General features: G+C 40.1%; 1 long non-coding RNA gene across 1 annotated transcript in view; it reads left to right on the top strand.

Annotated features, from left to right (window-relative positions):
- Window positions 1-25574, top strand: part of LOC106954093 (uncharacterized) — a 268751-nt gene that overhangs the window by 198634 nt on the left and 44543 nt on the right. Inside the window, exon 7 of the long non-coding RNA XR_001426301.1 lies at window positions 3067-3111. This is a non-coding gene — a long non-coding RNA (uncharacterized LOC106954093). The remainder of the gene's footprint in view (window positions 1-3066; window positions 3112-25574) is intronic.

Genomic DNA, 25574 nt, shown 5'->3' with positions numbered 1-25574 from the left:
GCCTTAAAGTGCTGATGTTACAGAGCTAATGGGATCTAAAAAGGTAACCTATTGCTCACCGGTGGTCAGCTCGCCCCCTGCTCACGCTCATGCAGCGTCCCCCCCCCCATCCCCAAAGCATAAACGAAAGCATCAGAGCATGCCCATGCTTGCACACATATACAGTATGCATGCCTACATGTCCTCTACCCCAGTCAGTTGTGTATGCATTGAGCTGATAAGTACTGCAGTTCATTTTCTCCATGGCAAAGCACAGTAAAAAAAAAAAAAGTAAGAAGAGAAAAAAAACTCTGGAGTAATAATTGCTTGGAGTGGGGTTGGGGTTGTTGGTTTTCTGCGAGGGTGTAGGGAGGGAGGGACAATACGAGCTTGGTTAAATATGCTTGATTGCCTCCTAAGCTTCGGTGCTGTGTAATGAAATATGGCTGCTGCAGACAGAGGCTCCCTTTGCGATAGCTTTCTTGTCACTTTCTTCCTTGCCTTCTTCTCTTTTTTTTTTTTTTTCTCCATTGCACCTTTTCCCTCTTATGTCTTTGGCATTTTCGTCCTTGGCCGGCCGAGTCCGTCAAAGCGTTTGTTGCCATTGAACACTTATCTTTGCTATATAATGTAATAATTACGGAGGCCAAATCCAGCCTAATTGAGTATTCCTTACTGCATTGAAACGACTACTGCCTTATTATTCCGTTCCACAATTTAATTTGCAAATTTATTAGCATGACAGACCACATTCAAAAGCACTGTGATAGTAAGGAACTCAACAAAACAAGGGAGGTCAGGCTGGAGGGGCCAGAAAGCAGCCCATATCCTTACCCGGTTAATTATAGTCATTTACATATTAGAGAGGCGAAGATGATGGTTTAAATATTAAAACAGCTTGTTGGTCAATGTGGAGACCCTGTGGCCATTACCCGACTTAGCCTTAGGGAGCAACAACAATACATTTTGTTGTATGAAGAGCCTCAAAAAGAACAAAACCAAATCTTTGTTCATTTATCTTGAAACATCTACGATATGGAGTTAGAAACTCATGTTGGTAGGTGAACTTTGACGTGATAACACAAATCATTGGACATGAGGTTATTACATTAAAGAGAAATGGCAACGAATCAACTAATGTGTAGTTTTAAAACCCGTCACTTTCTCCCGACAAAAAAAAAAGTGTTTTATTGAAGAGCTTAGTCTGATTAGCTGTTCTTCTTCAAGAGAATGCCTTCCTCCCCCACTCAGAATCACTTCAGAAAGTATTAGACTGCTGCATTCAAGATCCTCTCTCACCTGGGAAATACTAAAGAGCTGTAAATCGTAGAGAACTGCATGCAGCAACAGATGAGTTTACTCATGTTTATGTGTCAATTATCTTATTGGTCTCATTAATAAAACATAGTTTTCTTCAGTCCCTAATCTATCAATCAGTCTTAAGGGTAAATTACGTTACTTAATCATTAAGCTTTGGCGGCATATCGTATAGAAAGTAACAAGATGGATGCATAATAAAATCATATCTGCTCTTAGAACCACAATATTAACACCTCGACTGAAATTGAATCATTGTATTGTATCTAGTCCTTAACAGAATCAATAATTAAATTATTACTAATTACATGAATATTTAGGCTATTGACGTTTAAGTAACGAAACTGAAACAGAGACGAAATCCAGAAACTTAGAAATTCTGAAAAAAAAGGGAAAACCAAGTATTTCGATTATTGTCAGCAGGTTAAATGTGAAACTTTGTTTGCTCTCTCTGTCTGAAACTCTCGGAAAGGAAAAATGAGCTCCAAGGGGCTCCGTGTGATTTGACCGATGTGCCGAAATCGGTTTCTCGTCGTCACAGCGGCATGACGAAAATCACATCATTTTTTTTTTTCCAGCCTCGCGTCGTCCGCCTCTTCCTCTCACAAGCCCTCTGGCAAACTGTTCGCCCTCCCTTCTGCATTCTTAGCTGTTGCGTGATTGGTCAGGATTTGGAGACTGTTTATGCTGTTAAACAGTCTTCCAGAAGCTGATTTTCAGCCTGAAAACAGGGTGGATAGTTTTGAGGAGCCATGAGGAAGTATGAAGAAGAAGGCCGCTGTTGGACTAAAACACTGAACTTCGTCCAGTGTGGTGGGCGATGGTCCCACAGATGAACAAGAACATCTCAAATGGTTTAGTCATTGAAAAGCTATGGCAAGACTTGACTTAAACTGACACACTATCCAGGAACTTTTTCTTTCACTTAGGAAAGGAAAAGTTTCTTGTCCTGTTACTTTGTTCTGTTACTTTACATAAAATCACAGTTAAAATACATGTTTGAAACATGACGAGAAGTGGTGTGTATGTGCATCAATCCTTTTGTAAGATAGTAGATGTGTCTGCAATATGACCACTTTATGGTATCAAAGTTGTCTAAAATAGTAGAATGAAAACAATTTGAGAAGGCCGTTCTGGGTTGATAAGATTCCTTTGTTCTTTCAAATTAAGTAAATTCAAATATTGTAAATAATATTCTTGTGGAATCACTATTGGGGCCAAATACTGTTTATTTTGCTTGTTGCATCTCTTTACTTTATAGCGCAAGCGTAACTGCCCCGACTAAGTGAACAACATCTTTTAATGCACAAATTATCTTCAGTGTGCAAAACTGAATGAACATTGTATTTTCAGTTATTTTCAAGCATAGGCCAACAGGACGTCCTCATCATTCATCGGCTTCCCTGATGTGTAAATTGTACCGTCAGAGCAGCATTATCTCATCTGGAAAAATCCAACGTTTTATTTCTGTACATTAAGAGAAGCTGACAGATGTGTTTTATACCACTTATTAGCACCTCTACTAATTCACAATAATTACATACAATTTAGGTATTTCTCTAATTTCTGAATAGATTCTACAGTGCAGAAAGTGTTTCCTCAGGAAATTAAAATAATACATTTCTTTATCCCCTGTTCAAAATGGGAAGGACAAGAGAATAATAATTTTGAAGATTACACTGTCTTTAATATATATATATATATTTTCTTTTAGGAAGCCTGAATAGGACTTTAATCCCTGCTCCTCTTTGTCTCTTCTCGTTGATGCAGTTCTCTTTCCTGAGATGTCAACCACAGGATGAGGCCTGAGGCCAGGTGAGGACCAGGGATAACCCCGACTCGCTGTTTTGATCCGTTTGCGTACGTTTCCTGCCATTCTTTGGAGGGTGCTCGCTGCTGCTTCCTATTAGCATCAGCCGAGGATTTAGGCTGATCTCGTCTGCGAGTATCCATCTTTGTTATAAAGAGGAATTGCCCATCTCGAGTGCCAAGACAACCCAGAGAATATGTCAAGTGATGTCCAATCAAGAGCTGAGCCAAATCTCTCGACTCGAGCTCGATCCCTCCCTGACCTGCAGCTGTGTAAAGGGGGGCAGAGGGGGTGTGGGGGGAGTCAGTAAGGGGGGGGTTGGCAGGAGGGGGCTATATCTGGCAACCTAAACCTTTTTTAAAGTGACTGAGGCAGTGAGGGAGACTGACTGGCACTGATGGGACCGGGCCGGGATTGTGCGATGCAGGCGTGCCGCGGCGCGCGCCCAGGCCTCAGAAAGCTTGATTGATAGAGTGTGATGAGACTGTCACAGAGCAAGGAGAGCAGCGCAGAGATAGGCTAGATGGAGGGAGGGAAGTGGGTTGACCAGCGGAGGGAGATAGGGGGAAATAAATTTGAGAACACGTGAAGGATGAAGTGGGGGAATGAAGTGGCTGGATGGAATGTGTTTCGGACACATGAAGGATGGGGAGGTGGGAGGCTTGGAGAGGGAAAGGCGACTGTGAGATACTGAGAGGCTGGAGGCTTCACTTAGATGTCGCTTAGATCTGGCTTGAACCAGTTCAGCTAATGTGATGGTGAATATGTAAAAAAAAAAAAAAAATGCTCAAAATGTTGAAATAGGTAGATTTATTTTAATATACTTTGCTAAGCATATATTGGATTCATTAAGTTACAATGGTGAAGATTTGCCTTAGCTCAGAAAGTGAATATAGTATTGTTAAAATACAATGTCTGGCCAAAAAGAGGCCACATGAATTTAACTAAGGGAAGTGGTATGATCCTCCTACTGGATAGTTACTGCAGTAGGAGTAACTACAACAAGCTGGCAGCAAGTTATTTAATCTTAACCGATGCAACATGTAGCTTCTTATTTCCTAAGCAGCTTTACGTCTTTTCCACATCGGTCGAGGAAAAGATGCAAGGCTGTTTGAGACCAAGCGTGGCAAAGGTGTAGATCAGAAACATCTAACGAGATTGCAGAAACTACCAACATTGGGGTTGAGAACTGTCCAACGCTTTATTAAAAATTGGAAGGATAGTGAAGAAGCATTATCTTTGAGGAATAATTGCGGTTGGAAAAGAATCCTCAGTGATTTATTCAGGGATCACTTTAACACTTGGTGACATCAAATTGAGAAAACGGCTGTGCGACCATAAGGAAACACTAATCAGCGAGGCTAGGCAGAAAAAAAGACCTCAAATCACAAGGGAGCATAAAAATTGGACGTAAGAAGGTTATGTGATCTGATTAATCTAGATTTACCCTCTTCCAGAGTGATGGGCACATCGGGGTCAGAAGAGAGGCAGTGTAGTTGCTGCAGTTGGTCAGGCGCTTTTATTTACGCATTTATTTTCAGGGTCCTGTTTGGTTGGGTAGCAATTATTGTCTAAAAGCTATGGGAGAAATATATGTTAAGAAATGTCATTAGAAGTTGCTTTGGGTTCATTTGGAAGCGTAGCAAAGGAAAGTTAAATTAAAGCATTATTATTCTAAAAACATGTTAGAATAATGTAAAATTGAGCGGAAGGAAAAAAGCGTGGCTACAATCAACAAGGATATTGTGAAGCTTATTCTAGAATATTCATATGAACGTAAAAAGTCAGCAAATTTTACTCCTGGTTTGTGTATCACTCTGAAATCTAGAATATATTTACACTTTTGGAAAATAACGAAATTTAACTTCTACTTTATTGGGTGGATCTGCAATTTAAAAAAAGTAAACACATTAAAACGCAATACTTTATCATTACTGACAATAAGTGATGCTCCTACACAACATAATAATTACTGTAGTAATTATTATTGATTAAATATTTTTTAAGTATGTTAGACATTCAAAAGTACAACTGAGCCAATCGGAAACAGACATCTGCACGTAAAAGTCGACCCTTTTTCTTAGAATTTAAGCTATTTATATGATAAATTTGACTTTGTCTATTTCCAAAATATCCATGTTTCTTTCCGTTTTCCACAATAGAAAGACATCTGTAGGTTTGATTATGTTGTTTACTGCGAGATATAGCTCGATATACAGTAAGAGGACGTTGATTCTGTTAAATTTGTAACATCTAAATCATATTTACATGAACAGATCCCAAGGTGTCCCAACAACAACAACAAGAAAAGCCCTCCTTAGCTCCTATTTCCCGTACAGTAAGATGCCCATGTGAATATAACTAGTTTACTGGGCTGTTTATTAGTTTATCAGCACCTGCTTTGGAGACTATATTAGATCTTGTGGACACATGGCGTGCTGGCAGTGAATGCAACACAGGCTGAGTTAATGCTCTGTTCTGGGAATTCCACAGTTAGTGAATTCAGACTCAATAAAGGCACCATGTTTTACTTTTATCCTTGCCTGAGGAAAGACGGCTGACTCACCCAGAATGCCTAAGTTATTATTAGTTCCTCACATCTGTGGGGAGACGCTGCGTGCGTGCGTGTGCGCACGCGTGTTTTTTTTGTGTGTGTGTGTGAGAAGCCGAGCTCCAGCGGCAGTGGCGAGTTCATACAGGAGCGGCACGAGGAGCTCTTATCTGCCACCTGCCAAGCTCTGACCAGGGCCGCGATTCCTGCCCCCGCACTCCCACCCTGTCCCTCTGTTCCCGGTGGGGGCTTCCCAACCGGTCTGCTATAGGCAAGTCAGCCAGGTGAAATGAGCAATTCCCTTTGAGGGACAGGAGTGCTGCATAGACTCACTGTGTGAAATGGCTGCTCACTTTGGCAGATCAATGCCCTCTCTTTCCTTCGCGCGCTGCAGCTGAGTGATAGTCGGGCAGAAAACGGCGGAGGCGGGGAGAGGTGGTCTTGCGTGTGATGTTTGTTTGTGTGCGCGCGCGAGGTTGTCTGTGAAAAGGAAGGATAGACCGTTAGCCGGGCATTTAATTATATTTGCCACGGCTGCTCTGAGGGAGAGCTGTTGGGAGAGAAAATTTGAGGTGCTTTGCATAACCTCAAAAGACGTGCAATATTGCCATTACCCTTTGGGGGGGGGGGGGGGGGGGGGGGGGGGGGGGGGGGAGAGAGAGAGAGAGAGAGAGAGAGAAAAAAGCCCCCAGGCTTACCGGGTATGAGAATATTCAACCACTCAAGAGGAAATTTTGCCAATATGAATGATATTAGTGACAATCGTATTAAAATGCTTAGTGGTGCCAAAATGAATCTAATACTTCGGTAGCGATGAGTCTCATATGTCGCACGTTTCTAACATGGACCTGTTCGCATACATACAGAGGGTTATGATTAATGACTAAATCGTGACCAGACAACTGCATTTATTTATTTTATTTTTTGTTCTTTTTAATTCTGCAGATATTGTTTCTGTACATACTGGTAATGTGTTGTTTTCAGATTGGGAATATTTTATATAAATCACGGTTGTATGAACATTAGTACAACTTGCCAGTTGACCGTTGTGCATCAACATACAGTGTAAAACAGCCTTCTGCAATTAGTAACTCATACATATCTGATCATGATTTTAGCAATATATATATTTTTTTCTAGGTGGGGCTTTATTGAACACCTTTTGAATAATTCAGGGTCTAACATGAGAACTAACCCCAGAACCAGTGTTGTGCTCGATTTGTTATTAAAAATAAATCAAGTATTGTTTGATGTGATTTCTAAAGATTGCAACATAAATACATTTTGTTCTCTCAAAATTTAATCTATCCATTTCCATCATTTCAAAAGTGAGTTTGGGATCATTGTCCCCGTTGCAGCACCAAGTTTCCATTTGTATTACTGTATTATAAAATAGCCAACTTTTTGTGCTTGGACAGTGTTGCTTTGAGCAGTAAAATATTTTTGCTTGTGTCGCTAGCATTGTAGTTGCAACCATAGGCAAAACATTGTGGTGCAGCATGTGTTTGTGACCATGGATGTCCATGTTTCAAATGCTAGTCCTTTCTTAGGATGGTCAGGGGGGTTGATTTAGGACGGGCATCTGGCATTAAAACATGTGCCAAGTCTGAGGGCACGCAGCTGTGGAGTGGGGGAGGATAACTGTGCTGTGGCACATTGTTCTTATCCTTACACAAATCATTAGTACTGCTTCGTTTTGTTTGGTTTTGATGATGTGAAGTGACCTGGTTGACCTTTGATGGTTGACCATTAATTACATTTTGGCTTATATGTTCAAAATAAATGCTCTCTGGCAATGAATGATGAACGAGTTAAAAGTCTTACCTCGACTCCTCTGAACACGTCTCAAACTTTGGCTCGTTTGGCCAGCAAACTTTTCACCAGAAGGCATTTGGTTCTTGCTTTTGGGCAGCTGGAAATTTCAGTTCAGCTTGAAGGTTTTGGAGCGCAGGCTTCTTTCTGGCATGGCGCTCTCTCAGCCCGTGGACATGTGAGAGGGGCTTTGCTGTGGACAGAGACGCAGATTTCACGAGTCCCCAGTTCAGATGGGAACAGTGGTGTACATTTGAGGCTTTGGCAAGAGGGCTAAGTTCTAAGTCATGCTTTAATGGCATATCAAACACATAATTCACTAAATGACATGCTAACCAATTATTTTTACATGGAAGAACAATACTATTCATTCTCTTAGCAGATTTATGTTAAAGGAATCTTTTAAGTTTTACCAACATGCTTCCTTTGACTGGAAGTAATATTCATTCTTTAATGTCCTAATGTGAATATGATGGATTCTATGTAGAGGGAGTTAGAAATCGGATTGATGGGAAGGAGCTTGTCTCTCCGTATTGCTGTGTGTAGGACGGGCGACCTGTTAAAGGTGTACGCCTCTCGCAGGTGACCCTGACAGGACAAGCGGGTGTAGAAAATGGATAGATAAATGTATGTAATGCATTTATTTCATAGTGTTGAATATATATATATATATTTTTTTTTTGCCTTCTCTGACTAAAATGAAACTACCATAAACGTGGAGACATTTCGTTTGTTAGCAAACGGAAAAATCCGCAGGTGGTCAAATAAATTTGTCAGAGAAAATTAGCCACAAATTCAATTTATTTAATGAAGCTCTGATCATTTTTTATTTTTTATTTTTTAACTTCCCAATTTTATCTAAAGTTTTATACCAATGATGAATACATTGGTATAAAAGGTAAAACCCTGAACTCCTGCATGTTCTCAGAAGCTCAGTAGATGACTATGAACCTCTCTGGAGCAAAAGAACATTTCTTGGAAAATGAAGCCACTTGTTATGGTAAATCACGAGGGTGTTCTCGTCTCTGGGCGATTCAGACCACTTCACCTTCATTAACAAGTGTTTGCCAAGGTTCTGCTGACTTAAAATAACATAATGAACACCATTAAAAAAACAAAAACGGTCGTAATGGATATATACGACTCCTACTTAAAGCAACCTATTCCAGACATAGTTAGCCTGATTATTATTCTGGGTACTCTTAGACACCGCTTTTCTCAATCTAAAAAAAAAAAAAAAAGAAAAAGGAAAAGCCGTAATTCTCACCAGCTTTACTATTTACAGTCTAATGCAATAGATCCCTACGAATTAAAACGGAACGCGTAGTGACGGAAATGTTATATATGAACGGCACAAGCCTGTGTCTTGTAGAAGAGCATCAATTTCAGAGATGAATGTGACGCAGAGATTGATTAAGCTTTTATTGCTGCCGTGCAGGGCTAAAGACTTATTACGAATCTATATGGTTACAATTTAATTTCCTCTAAAGTATTTAGCTGGTCTCTTTATTCTAATCATCTTTGTTCCAATAGTCAATCATCCTGTTTCCAGAGCCTCTATGTCTGCACTGAGCCTCTCAACACCAGTGTATCTTGAGGTGAGCCTACAGCCTGTGGAAGACGCAGCAGCAAGTCTCACTTGATCGTATAGTTAAAAGTGAGGATGAGGAGGCAGACGAGCAGAAGGAAGAGGGGAAAAAACCCCCAGAGGAGAACACGGCCTCTCAGCTTCGATCATGCTCCAACATCTTGATGCTAGAAAGACTCCTATTTGTGTGCAGACTCTGCAGTAGACGGGGGCCCGGGAAGGTTAAATCTCGCTCCTCAGCCGTCAAAGCTGTAATGAACAGTGTTTAGCAGTAATAACATGCACCGTCACCTTCCAGCGGCCGTTTATTTCCACCAAAAGCGAGCCAAAAGTCAGAAACTGCGAACTGGATTCGGCTGTAAACACCAGCGAGCGAGAGGGGATTGGAGGGGGGGGGGCAGGGAAAAGACGGGAGCCTTCTTAGTCAAAGTGAAAAAGAGCGAGGGTGTCGGGGCTTGAAGAGAACGAGAGGAGCAAGGGAGGAAGAGAACTGGGTTTTGAAATGGATTTCATTCTTCAGGTGCGTAATGATAGCTATTAAATAAAACTGAGGAAAGGGGGAGCGGCTGACAGAGACGCACGGAGACGCGTAAGAGACGGACAGGAGGAGAGACGCCCGCCGTTGCATCACCTGCTGTAATAATGGTGTTGACATTCAAATGGAAAGCTCTGACAATAGGAGGCAAAGCTGAGGCAGCATCTGCAATTCAGACGGAAAGAACGCATCAGGAAATATTAGCAGGCGTCAGGACTTTTCATTGCACACACTGAAAACCACTTGACCCTTCAGGGCGTCGCACAAGTGATTATCTATTATAACCGAGTCCTGCGAGTGTGTGTGCGCGTGCGTGTGTGTGTGCATGCAAACAGCTTCGGATCGCACATTAAATAGGCCAGTTTGATACTTCATTCTTTCGCATTTCCCATTAAACCGCGCAGCGCCTTTTTCTGTTACTTTTTTGCATTTCTGCAGCCACAAACTTTAACGTAATTTATTTGAGCTGAATATAATGGATCAACTCAAGATTCTTCAGAATTTGAAAAGGGGAAAGATGCTTGTTTTTTATATTTATATATTTTTTCTACAGATAAGCATCTAAAAAGTGTAGTGTGTGGAATTTGGTTCAGAACTAATACAATATGAAACTTCTCATTGAAATTACAGCTGCAAGTCTTCTGCCGGTTTTCCTTTGAACAATATCTTCAGGTATATTCAGCTTTCCTGTCCCTGCTGAAGAAAAGAAGAAAACAATGCTTATAGCATAATGCTGCCATAGCATAAAACATACCATAATGCTATGTTTTACTTGGACATTAGTGATGCTTGTTCTTAGTTTTCTACCAAAGCATTTTGCACAAGTCAAACTGTTCAGTCTAGGTACAATTTGAACTGCGGACTTTCTTCCACTTGGAACTTATTACATTTTTATTTCAACAATGACTTCCTTGATTTGATGTATTTGTTCAAAATGAGAGTTCAACATTACTAGACATGGCTATAAACCAGTAAATTACTTGGATTAGGCCACTTGGGCAGGTGTCCGTCTGAAGTCTTCAGCAGGCTAATGGACTATTAGAAAGGAAATGGAAAAAAAGTCATACAACACCCGAACAGATGGACACAGTCAGATCATATGGGAGGATGGAGGAAACACAATGCAAAACAAAACATTTAAAATGTACACATAAGTTGAAAGTGTCAGAAAAACATTCAAGATCAACCTTAAAACTGTGCAAAAATGCCACCTCTTTTCCTCCGAGGTGGAGCAAATCCATGCAAAGTCTTGAGCAGGAGCATTTAAAAATAAATACATTCCTAAACACGTTCAAAAATCCTGACTCTAAAATGGTGCAATGATGAAATGGTGAAGGCTCTTCATCAAAAGAGTTGGTAGCTTTCCTGAACAGTGATTCTGCTGCTTAAAGGTCGGATCTCTCTACGAATGACCATGTGGTGATGCAAGAAAGTCAGGAGAAAATTTCACTGAGTGAAAATCAATCCAAGGTATATACGAGCTGTCAAATGTAATCTTATCCAGTTAAAGTTTTGAAGATTTGATCATGATTTTTGAAAGATAAAGTGGAGTCGAGAATAATACCAAGCTATACCAAGCTATTAATATGAAGGTCTTCATGCTCTGGAAGATACTTAAAAACAAAATAAGAAAAACCTCTGGTTGTTCAGGAACCATCATATCCACAGGTTATTTATTTTATTTATTTATTTATTTATTTTTTTTATCAAATAATACAATACTAATATCATTTAATTCTTAATTCAGTCAAGTTCATTCTTGAACTTGATTGTAAGCTCATGAAAATCTAAGAAGCCTTTTTTTTTTTTGGATATTTTTGACATTGTAGGACGAACTCAGGATGCTTTGCATGCTTTTGGGTATTTACATTTGTGTAGATCCCATGCCTCTCCTAACAGCCAGGTTTGTGGAGTGCGCGATAAATAGTTGTCCTGTTAATAGATTCTCCCACTGTAACTCTATCTCTAAAGCTAAATGAGACTTTCCAGAGGCCTCTGCTCTGTTTGCTGAGTCTCTGGATAATGGTCTCCTTGCCCCGCGTTTTACTTTAGAGAGGTGCCACAACCCATGATCTGTCTGCTGTTTCCTGGTTTTCATTATGCTTTTCTTTCCCCCCAGTAAACCTCTGAGGCCTGAACAGGAGAGTGAGATTCATAATGAGATTAAATTACTTACAGGTGGACCCGATCTGCCAATTACAGTGGACACCCAGTATTCTCAGCGGTTTACGACCACAACCGGCCACAAATAGCGAAAATCAGCAAATACTTGAGAGCTCCTCTGTTAAAATACTAATGGCTCCCTATTTTAATGGGCCACTAAATATACGATAATAGGCATTAATACTCAACAGTTTAAACTATCTTAGCACGACTGCTGAAGGTTAGCGTTTACGGTCTTCCTCAGCTGCGCTGTAGGGGGCACAGCCAAGGAAAACGATCAGTGCTCTCGGATTGGCCGCTTTGCAAACCACAGCCAACAGTGTGTCCAGTAGCATTGCACCAAGGTATTTCAGTTGACCAACCTTGCTCTGTTTTCAAATATTTTAGAAGTACCATGTGGAACAAGAATCCACAAATAGGTGAATATGCAACAAAACTGTGAATATGCACAGGATGACTACTGAAATCAATATGTCACATCAGTTTTTATTTAGGAATAAGCAAAGGACAAAAAACATAATTTGCGTTGCTCTATCACATAAAATCCCAATCGAATACATTAGTTTGTTGTTGTAACATTACAGAATGTAAAAATGTTCACAAGGCATGCAAAGGTTTTTGCAAGTCTCTACAATCAGGAATGCGAAAGGGTTAAACTAAGTCTGCTGATGGCTTAAACTATAGGTCATTGTTGTTAATGTAAGCTAATATCAGCTTCCTGATTGATGTCCCAGTGCTATCCCTTAACAATCATGTCATTTTAATACAACACCTAAAGATGAAATCGATCATCAGTTTGCAAATTCTTCTGTCATGCCGTCTATCAGACAAAATCTCGGCATTTGCTTCATTCCGCTTTCAGCTGTTCAGCATTCTCTTGTGTCGGCGTGGTCCTCTGGTGATTGGGGTAGAAACGGTTTGCGCCGGCGTTTGAAGGACTGCAGATATCAGCAGATCCTTGCCGATGCAGAGGTCAATACCTATTATAGTAAAAAAATAAAGCAATAGTCAATACAGTGCTCGTACATGACCAGTTCCAGATTTGACTGCCTTCAACAGCTGCAGACCTTTTACACCGTGTTTTGATGATGAATTGAATGGCGTAAAAGCATTTCGATTGCTCCTGTTATGTGAGCCTTCAGAAGTTCTAGTTTTTTTTTTTGTTTTTTTGTTTTTAACCAGGGCTTGATGCATATGAAACAGTAAACTGTATGACGTTTATAGTTTGCAAAGTTGTTATATTTGCTTTTATTTTGCTGTTCACCCAATGTTGCCTCCCCCTGAAGAAGTATTTTCCTAATCGTAGTGTTTAAAGGACACCCATGATATCAGTTTCCTTCCTGAAACTCCTTCTGATCCTGCAGCTGGAACCAAAGGGTTCAAATGAAGCGCATTGTTGAATCAATTTGTGTCAGTTCTTCTTGTATACAGTCCTTCGTGGTCCAGTACAGATGGACGGATGAATGAAACGGTGAATAGGTGGGAAAATGAAAAAGTGAAGAGATGAAGTAATGGATGGTTGTATGCACTGATGGTGGGATGGATCAGAGGGATGGTTGGATGGATCAGAGGGATGGTTGGATGGAGAAATATGTGGGCAGATATCAGGAGAAAAATGGAGAGATGGATGGATGCACGACTGAAGCATTTTTTATTTTTTATTTTTCTTGAAATTAAAGTAACAACAGAAATCTGAGCCGTGTGAAGCCGGATTGGAAGAAAGTATGTAATTGTTGTTCCCACTAATATTTGAATGATCTCATGTTTTCCTGGCAGCCCAGTGGACAAAGTGCTCACTGCTTCACTGTGGTCAACTAGGAATCATTTTTTTTGGTTTTCCTTTGCAGCACTGAAAGGTCATTACCTCAGTGATTAAAAAAGTGCCAAAAAAATGACTTCACTTATCATTTGTCATTATGTTAAATAAAATCCATTTTAGATTTTCACGTACCCCACAGTTACTTTACGTATTGTAGGAAAAACTTAATTAAATGCAACAGCCAACATTTTTTGAGGTTTAGCAGAATTTCGTTTAAAGTGTGCACACACACGCAAGTTGCTACAGCAAATACACATTGTAATAAAAAAAAAAGGAGGCGGGGAGGGGCTCTGATGTTGTTGAACTTTTCCTGAGTTAAATCACGTCTCCATGAAGAGAAATGATGAAAAGCGGAGAAGACAAATCTAAATGTGTGCAAAAGGACAGAACAGAATTGCAGACAAACCTGAACAAGTTTCCCATTTTTTAAAGAAATGAGATTTGGAATATGACAGAACTCCTAATACCCTTACACACAGCTTCCCAGTATTTATGCTAATATCTTGGCCTAAGCACGTTTACAGAGCGGGGGGGTTGGGGGGGGGACACTAAATAAAATGAAGGTAAGGCTTTGAGATGTAATTCTGAATTCTGCCTTTGACGAGCACAGTATCAGCCGTCCTGGATCTCTACTTCTTCATTCGGATGTTCTCATTTGTATCCACACCTGTGTCACTCACAGCTTTACGTCTTAACCTAATTTCATGGTCTGTGGGTTTGGATGGATGGCTCCGCTGCAACTTTTACACTCAGGAGAAGAGGGAGAGAGAGCAAACTATAAATGTGTGTGTGTGTGTGTGTGTGTGTGTCTGCGTGCACCTACGTGATAACACAATGGAGACGAGGAGGGGGAGAGAAAAAGGGTCAAAAAGAGGGAGGAAAGGGGGAAAAGCTTCAATGGCTCACAGGCCTGTAGGTCCAGCCTAATATTTACCCTCAAACTGTTAACAAAAAAAAACACAAAGAGCTGTGGGACAGTGGACAGGAGAGTGCGGTTTTACAGAGTTTGACCGAGTGATCATGCCTCAGGGGAGCCCATTTTTGTGGTAATGAGATTGAGTTAAACAGTTGATAACAATATTTAAATATTTTTCCAGGGTGCAAGGTTTAAAGGAAAAATTAAACGGTTTGACTTTTTCCTCTAGGAGGCGAAGGCAATACAGGGATTTTTTTTTTTTTTTTTTTGAAGTCTTCCAGCCATCAACTACAGATTCATCCACAATTACTGGAACTCCTGGTGAAGCGGTACGCAGTGTATACCTCGATAGTTATTGCTGCATTTCTACAGTGAGCTTTGGAGGTTGTTTTACCTTCATTAATCCTCCTCAACCTTGTTTGACTGTGACTGTGTTGCCTTTAAACATTTTAGTTATTGCTCCCGAAGTAGACGCGGAACGGTTGGGAAGAAGGCAGATCGTACGTCTGCCTTTTCTGCAACGCTCGTTCGCTTGTCTTATTTTGGAGTGGCTGGAAGAACTTTGCCTTCGTGTGATGTCACATTCATTAGCAGCTCCTTAATATACTGATTAATTTAAAATAGCAGCACAGAAATCACATAAGTTACTAATAGAGTTAACTATTTGCCCTTTTACATTTCGCTTCTGTTTTTGCCGTGTAGTATATTTTTGCATTCTACAGCTTCAATTTTTCAGATAATCAAAAATGTGGATTTAAACCACCTACTTTAACAAGTTCCCTGGTCCAGGCTTCTTTGGCCTTTACATTTCATGTACATATGATTTTCACTTACTTGTTTTGCACACTGTTTGCTTTTATTACTACTTTTATATGCTGATTCCATCCTTTTTTTTTTTTGTACAGTACTTTGATGCCACTCAGAGTACTGTGCTTTATAAATGCACAGTGCTTTATAAATGAGGAAAAACAGCAATGCTTTCTGTATTCTGATTTATGAGTGGACAAAAAAAAAAAAGAATAGAATCATGCCATTAAAGATATAAATTATGGCTTAACTATATTACAATAGAGGGGCAAACAAGACTACTGATAGCTAATGAGAGGATTAAGACTGTGTCCCATGCAGAGCACAAAATAACCTAAAACAAAAGACTGGTAATCTTTATCAGTTGGGTAAAAGTTTTGCAGCTCATTTTGAGCCATTCTCATTAATATAAAATGCCTCTCAGCCTTCTGCTCACACAGATCCTTGGGTTTTCTCTGTAATTGCTCAACATTCTTTTGTGAGTGTGGTTTTAGTTTGCCCATGCATCTTTTGGTGTAACAGCTTATTTAGTGGAGCCAAGCATGGCACCAATTACACTGGACGGAAATCGATTTCGGCGAGGCTCAGTGCTGGGACAAACAATAACGGGATCAAAGGGAGAATGGCTGTTTTTGATTTCAAAATGCTACAAGATTAGTTTCTTCTTTTCAACCAGTCAAAATGAGCACTTTAATAGTATTCTTGTGCTGGAATAAACTGGATAAGCCAAAAAGAATTTTTCCTACTAAAAGTAGCTTATTTTCAAAATTCGTTGGCGTTGGTGACGACAAGCATCGTCTTTCAGTTTGGCCTTTTTGGTCAATCTGACCTCTATGCGGCACTGTTCACCCCAAGCTTGTTCCATCTTCATAGGCAATTTTGGCGTAGACATGTTTTGCAACTGAATAAGCAATATACATGAAATAGGTTTGCAACATCCAAGAGTTATGGAACAATGTCCATCAAACTGACCGAAAAGGTCATAATGCACCGGAGTGTTTGGAGAAATTCAAATACCTCATTAGCCCGTCAAGCACAGTTGGTGGAGAAGTGATGATCTGGGCTTTGACTTGCATGATTTCATCTGGACATCAAAGGTTCATGGAGTCGAATGCAAGACAATTTCTCCAGCAAATCTACAGCAACATTGGTAAAACACAGTAGAATCCAAGTGTGCCAGAACTTTTAGATTGAAAACAATCTAAAGGTTCATTGGGGGTTTTTATTGGAAGCCCCAGTGAAAACAGTCAAAGAAATGTTGTAAGTTGGGGTGGGCTAAAACTCCTTGACACAAGAATACAAATAAAGTGAGTGATTGATTGAAGTCATTCAGATAATTAATAACGTCATGTTATCGCTGCTTAAGTTGTTGAATTGTTGCGTATTCAGTTTCCCATTGACTATGTTGTCAAATATTTTTTGGCGTGATTGTATATACAGTCAATTTTTATTTCTACATAACATGCACTGACACAGTTTTATTGTTAATTGCTTCTAGATGGGATAAACGTAAATTTGCAAGTCAAGCAGACATTTCTTGCCCATAGTCGAAATGCAGAAGGTTAATTAAGCGGCAGATGACAGTTTTCATCCAACACCAACATTGCTGCACAGTGCGTCTCCCACCTTGCTGTTTTGGCCTTTATTTCTTAGGAGGTTATGCAGAAAAATAAAATGGTGAGTCACACAGTTTGCACCGAGCTCACTTTAATTACTGTGTCTCACTTGTGCCTGAAAGGTACTGTGTCCATTGGAATGTACAGTGCTCTGAAAGATATTAAAATCATGATGAGTATGCTACTTATTCTTTATTACGTTTGCATTTTTCACAGTTGTTTTATATTCTAATGGCAACAGTTCGCTTTTATGTTAGCTTTATTGAGTGCATCTAATTACTGAAATCCCAATAATGTGTTTCTTAACACAGTGGCTGATTATGATCAACTTCAGCGGCAAATCTGCAGAATCGCAGCCATCAGTTATCCATAACCATTTGAGCGTCTCTGTGCCATTCAGTTTTTAGGTGTCCTCCGGCTGGTGCCACTCACTGTCAGTCTTCATTCCCGGGTACCTGCCTGTCCAAGAAAGTTGCCAGTAAAGCACTGCGTATTTCCCACGACCCGCTGAGGCTGCCATAAGCTCCACAGACAGTGAAAGTTTAAACTTGCCTCATTGTTTCATACTTCATGTTCCTGCTTGGATGTATTTACAGTTATTGTTCGGCAAGAGGGAAAGATTAGACTTTTTCGCCAGTTCAGTTTTATGAATTGTATCAGATTCCCCCCCACATTACAAAAGTATAGTCACAGACACTTGGGAGAATAATCCTGGAGCCATCGAGGGCCCAAAAATGTTTACCTATGTATAGAAATCAGCCAATTACTGGATACTCTAACAAAACATAAAGTGAGTGTCACCAAACGCTTTCTAGACATATTTCACAGCGTTGGTAGGCCTTTATAGCTCTTAATGAGGTTCTTGTGCGCCTGCATAAAGTCGTTTAATGTTTCAGTCTAGGCTAAATGAAAAACAAACTGTTTTATGAAGGGAGTTGGACTCAAATTTTTCCAAAACGTGCTGTGATAGATTGGACAAATAGATTTCAAGGGCAAATCAATCGGCTACACTAAGCAATGTTCTTTAAATTGCGAAACAAGCTCCACATCATGTCAATACATGCAACACGAGGACACAGGTGTTAGACTCTTTACATTTTGACAAGGGAAGACACAGGGTGTCCTTCGGTTTCCAACATTAGACCATTGAGACGTCGGCACTTACCCACATGAATAATAATTGTGCGATATGACCATGAAAGCCCCAAATGCTAGGTCTTCCAAACTTCATCCAGAGCTGGTAATTAATGTTTAACACACATCCATCACACATAGTCTTACTGTTGTGGCTGTGGGGCTTTTAACAAGTCCCTTGACTGTGAATGAAATCATTTAAATACCCATTGCTGGTCTCCATGTGTACCAAATTAACTATTCCTTCTGGTATGCAGAATGCAAGTACCAACAATGCCTGCTGGTGTCCGGCAGACATAGCTTGGTGCTTGCGTTTTATTAAATAATGAATTTCTTTTGAAGCATAAAGCACCGAAAGACGACGTGAATCTAAGTATGACTTTTGAAGTGGTTCCTTTTCCTGTCAGCGCTCCGTCTTGTCTTAACGAGAGTTGTCTGGAGCAGGAGTCTCTGTGGTCCAATTACAGAAGTGCACCGCAGTCACTTACCCCGCTAATACACGGTGTGATATTAATTACTGTTTGTAAACAATGCACTTTGCAGAGATTATTGCATGCACTCGGCGTCCTCCGTTTGTGTTTGGCAATTCTCACAAGTGATTAAGTGTTGCAGCTAGGACAGCTGTTCAAGATGAGTTCATTGGCATGTTTAATTAATTGCACTTGAGATAATTATTCAATCATTAGTTTGATTAATTTTCTGCGGCCCGGATAATGCATCAAACGTCTGCTCGGTGTCAATAGTTTTGAAAGTAGGAGTCCAACGAGGCTGACCGGTTTTTTTCAGAGGCTTCGTTTGGGGAATGAATTCTGCTGGAGAAAATGATGTCAGTGCCAGGCATCCCTAATGGGATTCATTATTATGACCTCATGGCTGATCTGAGCCATGCTAATGCTCACTTAACAACCAAACCGCAAACACTGCTCTAATGCCCAGCACCTGCTCAATCTGCGCTTATAGTATTCGTTCCCAGGACATAAGTAATGTTTTCCTGCTACCAAGCCCACGTTTTTCATTGTTTTCGCACCGTATTGTGCTTGAGACGTCCCTATTCTGCACTCTCTGAAGCATTAAGGGTAGCAGCAACATCCAAGAGAAGGAAAGCCAGACAAATGGTTTGTGAGAGATCTTGTCAAACAGATTAATTCCCACCCTGGGCCTTGGGCTTCTGGACCGTTTTTCTGTCATGCTGTTTTGCCAGGCTCTCTCTTGATAATACCCCAAAGATAAAATTAATTGTGCAGGGAGATGTGGGATGGAGGGGTAGATGTGGGACGGCGGGCAGGGAGGAGAGGGGGTGTTCTACAAGGACCTTGAGCAAGCATACTAAGCCTTCGTTTCCTCTCTGCGCTGTCTGTGCATGTGAAAACATGGGACACAGTCAAACTGTCAGAACCATGACAAGTTGCATCAATTACGGCTAACTTTGTTATGAAGTTTCTGGAGGGAGGGAATGAGGTTCTGAGAGGCATGTGAAGGAATAAAATCGCCCCTTGTGAGATATCCTCGTCTTGAGAGGCTCAAATTATCATCAAAGTAGAATCCCTCACTCCATCAGTAGTTTACAGAGAGGGATGGTCCAGTAACACACCCAGCTGTTAAGTGTGCTTATTAAGTAGTAAACTTTTTTTTTTTCTTCTCTGGCACAAACAAATATGTAGCAGTGTGATAATTTACAGCGAAAACAGGAATAAGAATTTATAACCCTTCTGCTATCCTTTTGTTTTTTTGTGTGGTCAAAAACTGTTTTGATTTTGTTTTAATTTTGATATTTAAAGTAATAACAAAAGATTGGCCAGTTGTTGTTTAAACAGTCGATTTTACACAATACTGCCTCTTTATTCCTTCAGATAAAAATGTGAACAACCCCACAATGTGGTTCGGTGGGTGTTGAAGCCCACAGTACCTGAATAATCTAAATCCAACAAGTTCCAGAGTCGGTGGTGTTTTACTAGCGTCGCCCCCTGCAGTCCCCATAGCTCATATTTGACTCATGTCGTAAACACAGCAGTGCAGAAAGAATGAGAGCCACAAGTTGTGATCTTAAGTCACCTAGAAACTTTTGATATGTCTTTAATAGGCAATTATGATTGAATCCTGATGGGTTGTTCACATGAAAGGAACAAGAATGAACTGATTCTTGGAATTGGCATCACAATAGGTCGAGACAAAAACAAGTTTAGTTTAAAATGTAATCCAACATTCTTTAATTTTTAATTTTTTTATTTTTTTGTCGATGAAATTTCACCAGTGAGATACCGAACAAATATAATTCAAATTGCTTCACATAACAAGCTGATCTTTTGTGCGTTTACTGGATGTTTAAAACATCCAGAATGCAGCAGGAATAACTTTAATAACTGCAGTTGACACCCAGCGCAGTGCTCTTGATAAAACACCTTTAAGTAATCAAGGCAAGGGCAGATAATAGCTTGGAAAAGGACCGAGCCGCTCTGTGACAGACATTTCCAATTAAAAAATGGTAAATAACTGAAGATTCATCTATTTCACGCTGTCCAAAGACTTATCGGTGTATATCGTCTTCTTAGATTTGTTCACTCCTGAAACGCTACTATTACACATTTGGGTTTTCTTGACAAAGAAATGTGTCGTACAGTTTTGATATCCCTGCTTCTCTGCTTCCATAATTGTGAACCGGCATCTGTGCCAACTCAACAATGTCAGGAAGCTTGGGATGTATCAATATGAGAATCATACTGAGACTATGAAAAGCATGTCACTTATCTCTAGTGATTATTTTTAGGTAATGTAATTAAGTTATTAAATATTATGTAATAACAGGTATTTTGTGAAGTAAACTTTTGCAAGTACAGTATATGCTCAATATGCGGTGCTACACAAATGGTCTTCCTCCATGCTTTTACTCTGCTTGGCATGCAAAGCAGCTGACAGTAGAGGTGCCTAATTTCAGTGACATCACAGAAGTGTGTTCCAAGTTGGAAAGAAATCCAGTGTTTTTTTGTGCAGCATCAACAAGTTGTGCCGCCCCCGTCCCCCAAATTGCAGGCAAACAAAATTGCCTATACCTCTCTGCAAGTCTGCAGAGAATGATTCTGTCTATGAAAGGCAGTTAGTATGGAATGTCAATGATGCCAAAATGTTTGGTAGTTGAGTTGGATTTGCGATCTATTGCTGCATGATATATCATGTTCCTACACTCATGAAATGCTTTTCTGTATCATAAATGTGGTTGTCTCTCCAAGTAAAAAAAAAAAAGAAAAAATATTAGAAACGTATATTTTTCATTAATTGTTCCATCATAAATTCACCATACATTGTTCCAGTAATGTTAATTAGATTAATTACTTTAATATAATGCTGAAAATGCATAGTTTTCAAACACCAAATATACTTTTATTAGCATTTTTTAAAAACATGTTTCATTAACATGTATAGTGAAAGATGTTTTTTCACTAACACAGAACAACATTTATTTATTTTTATTTTTTTTAAATCTCCGTCTTGGGAGTACAGCCAATCACCACCCAGGAATGACTGTCTTGCAAATGCTGTCTAGTAGTTGGTCAGGTAGCATTTCACTTAGATATGCACTGCAAAAAATCAACATGCTGGAGAAATTATCACAAAAAATCTGGGAATATATAAATCTGTGAATACTGAGCCACTACTATGTCAATAAGTCCATTGTAAAGTCATTATTATACATAATTTTCAATATGCCATATATATAATTGAAAACAATTTTTTTCCCCCTCAAAAAATTGATACTCCTTACAATTTTAAACCTAAATCTCACAGGGATACCAGCCGTTTTAGACTTAATCTTCTTTGTAGTTTGTTGTTTATCAAATATCTCAAACTATTTTAAAATTAACTTTCAGTGTGAAAAGTATAAAAATGTTCAAGAGGTATGAATACTTTAGGAAGGCACCCTGTCTGATAAACTGCTGCCCATGTGATGAATGAGATGTCTTGGACCTTGAACGTACCGGTGCGCAATTAACTAAAGCTCATTTAGAGTCCAAATTGCCCCACTTTTGCATCTCCGTCCAAATTTGGACTTCTGGTGTTTAACTGCGTATTTGCACAAAGCAGTTAATCTGGCTGAGCTACCTGATTTAATCTCACACTAAAGTTTTTACTCGGTAAACCTCAGCATGAACGAAATACCGCGTTCATGACAGTAGCAGGAAGGAGGGGTGTGTTGGTGTAGTGTGCATTTCTTTGTAAATAAGGTGACGTGACTCATTAATGTGATGAATGGCCATCCAATTCCCCAGATCCAGCATCAATCCCACCCTCCAACCCCCTTCAGGCGTCATTCGTTCTGGCCATTCCGGGTGAAAGCCAAACATTTAAACGTATGTCCGGTAAATGCTGAGGCAAGCAGGTCCAACGGCCAAATGGTTGCTCTTTTCAGCTCTCGAGGCTCCCAAGGACCCATTTCACTGTTCCCATCAAATCATTAAATTTAACCCGCTGCTCACTTAGAGGTATAGAGAGATCAGCAGAAAGACAGAGACAGGAAAGCCATTCTTTGTTGTAAGGACCGAATAAATAGTAAAGAAAAAAACAAATTTGCCCCAGAATCGATTTAAAAAAAAAAAAAAAAAAGATTTCTTCTTCTTTTTTCTTCTTCTTTGGATAAAGGTAACCCTTAAGTAAGCAAATGTTTTCAAAGCCGCTGCGCCAAATTATCTTAAAGCCATCTCTAGCTCACTCCAGTCTTCAGCTGTTGCTTTCAGTGCAGTGGGTACATTCAGTGTTTGAAGACAATTTATGTGATGTGTGCCACTGCAGGGTAGCAAACAACCAACTGCCCATGATTATGCAAGGAAACGGCCTGCGATCTGTAATGTATGTAATTTTAACTGTCAGAGTGTTGAGCGTTCTCTTTTACAAATAATGCGTTTTAGAGCCACACACTCATAACACACACCTTTGCTCCGTCCCTGTACGCTCGCGTTTCGGGTTCCCGAGGTCCGCCTGGTGGAGAACATCTAAATATAACATCTAAATACAGCAGCCCCCTGCCTGCATAACACATAACACACTTAGTACTGGTCACTTGCAATTATGTTCAGAGACTGCTCACACAGCCGAGTCCATTATAATCCATCCACTTAAAGACACTTACAGAGATGTTGTACCCTCGCTGCCGCTGGGTGACTGGACTTAGTTTCTATGGGAACCAGCATGCATGGCAAGCCAGGAAAATGTGGATACAGCAGCTGCTGCTCAGATAAGCAGAAGAAAGGAGCCAAATGTTAAGTCACTAAAAGAAACGGAGCAAACACTTTGTTCAAAAGACAGACCGATTCTTTCCCCCCAGTCCGCTTAAGCCAACATGTCTTACTTGTGGAGAGAAATGGGAATGTATGGGGCATTGCAGAGTGAGTGTGTTAAACTTTCTATCTTGAGATTGCTTTAAGTGGAGTATCGAGTCTCACCTGCAGTAGATGACGCTTAGAGAGACTTGAGTTTGGATAACCGGAAGGTTCGTCTCGCCAGAGAGTTGCGCAAATCCCTTCATGTTGTTGCCAATCACAACTCAAAACGGGTCCAATTTGTGCCCTACTGTATAGAAATCCGTACTCAACATAATCAAACTCCAACCAACTCAAGCCAATCTTATGCACATATTCGGATTCAATTACCAATTCTGTCATAATTATGATTTAATACAAACCAATTAGATTTATCATATAATACCAGTTGCCGAAACATTCTCCATCCAATGCACCTACAATGCGAGCAGTGAGGTTGCATCCGAGCATCGGGTCGGACAGTGTGAGAACACGATTTGTGGACTGTGAATTGTCTTCGAAGTGAGCTGGGGATGAATACAGCTACTGAAAATACCGTCCAGTTCCCAGCTTTATTGCTTCCCACAGCTGGAGAGCCATCTCGGTGCCATATAATTATTTCTTTAAACGTCTCTACAGTAAATATTTCACCCTCCTTCTGTTACATTATGAATTTCTATTGAGCATTGCAACACAGAGAGAGGGTATAGCTATGCAAATCACTCTGTTTATCTTAGCGTCCCGGCAGTACAGCGTTCTGATACGACCAACTCGGTTTATTTGCACCGTTTCAAACAGCAAACTGCACTTGTGATCATTAGTCGCAGGCCTGACAAGCCGCTCTCTGATTTGTATTGACAATCGGAACCACAAACATGAATTACAAACATCATTTCGAGTATGAATTAAAACCAAATGGCAACATTACAATAACAAACAGAGTTTTTACAGTCTGACGTGGAGATGACATTTTCAGCTACATATGGCGCTTGTGGGCGCAGTGCTGATTATCTGACCCTCGCATATCTCTTTGATGGGCAAAGTTTAAAGAAACAGCTGGGAAATAAGGCCTCGTTATTTGAGCTGACTTCTTATTACTTTTGAAAGCTGTTGTGTTTTTTTTTTTTTTTTTTAATAGTAGACCAAAAGCAAAACTAAGTGTGGAGTTTTGCACATAATAATTTTAATGGTGACCATCGAGCAATGCCGCAACGTTGGCACTCATACGGGCTTGATGGATAAACGAGTGTTGCCAACCACAAGTAAAATACTTGTGAAAAAGTGTCCGAAAAAGTCACAACTATCTTTTTGACACACACGCCAGACACATTGAACACAGGTTGGAGTATCATTTAAATAAAATGTGAACATTTTGGGGGTGCTGTGGTGGCGGAGGGGTTAAGCACAACCCACATATGGAGGCCCTAGTCCTTCACACAGCTGTCGCAGGTTTGATTCCCGGCCTTGGCGACCCTTGCTGCATGTCTTCCCCCTTCTCTCATTACCCACTTTCCTGTCAATTAACTATCAAATAAAGGCCAAAAAAATCTTTAAAAAAAGTGATTTTTTTTTTTTTGTCTGTTTATAGGTCAAACTTGACTTGTTTATCTCCTACAAGGCGGTGGAGTTTAAAAGTGTTTCACATATGAATAGAATTATATTCAATGCAAACCCGGCTACAAAGGGCCCATTCACATTGGGGACATGTCAGTCTTATTTTTTCTTTCTTTATGTCTTAGGTTTAAAAAAAGGAGTTACATTAACAAAAACACAATTGTCAAACTACAAAAATAAACATTAAACAAGATAAATTAATTAGTCATTTGCATGTGTCTTTTGACTGCGAAGTTTTGCAAAGGGAAAAAGTTGGAGCACCAGTCAGATGCTTCGCTCGAAGGGAAGGCTGTTTTTGGCAAGTGCTGCCCTCGCCCCGCGTGCGCTTCTTGAATCGAGCAGAAAGCAATTGTGTCCCTCCTTCTGTTAGGTCAAACCGTAAGGCAGCCCAGATTTTTTGTCGGGGGGTCGGGGGGGGAAATAAAAAATAAACGCCGTGGCATATGAAGCTTCTGCCTCTAGGGCCTGATTTCGTTGGTCTCTGGTGCTTTAACAATGAGGCTGTGACAGTCCAACTCAGACAGGCAGTCATGTTTAAAGGCCTCTTGTGCTCAGTTTTTTTTTTTTTTTTTTTTTTTTTTTTTTTTTTTTTAAAAAAAACTTACGTAAACAAAAGGGGTCATAT

Source organism: Poecilia latipinna, unplaced genomic scaffold, assembly GCF_001443285.1.
Source record: "Poecilia latipinna isolate Pla-1442-1.1 unplaced genomic scaffold, P_latipinna-1.0 Scaffold627, whole genome shotgun sequence".
Classification (NCBI taxonomy): domain Eukaryota; kingdom Metazoa; phylum Chordata; class Actinopteri; order Cyprinodontiformes; family Poeciliidae; genus Poecilia; species Poecilia latipinna.
Note: the sequence above shows the minus strand (reverse complement) of the source record. Positions and strands in the feature narration are given on the sequence as shown.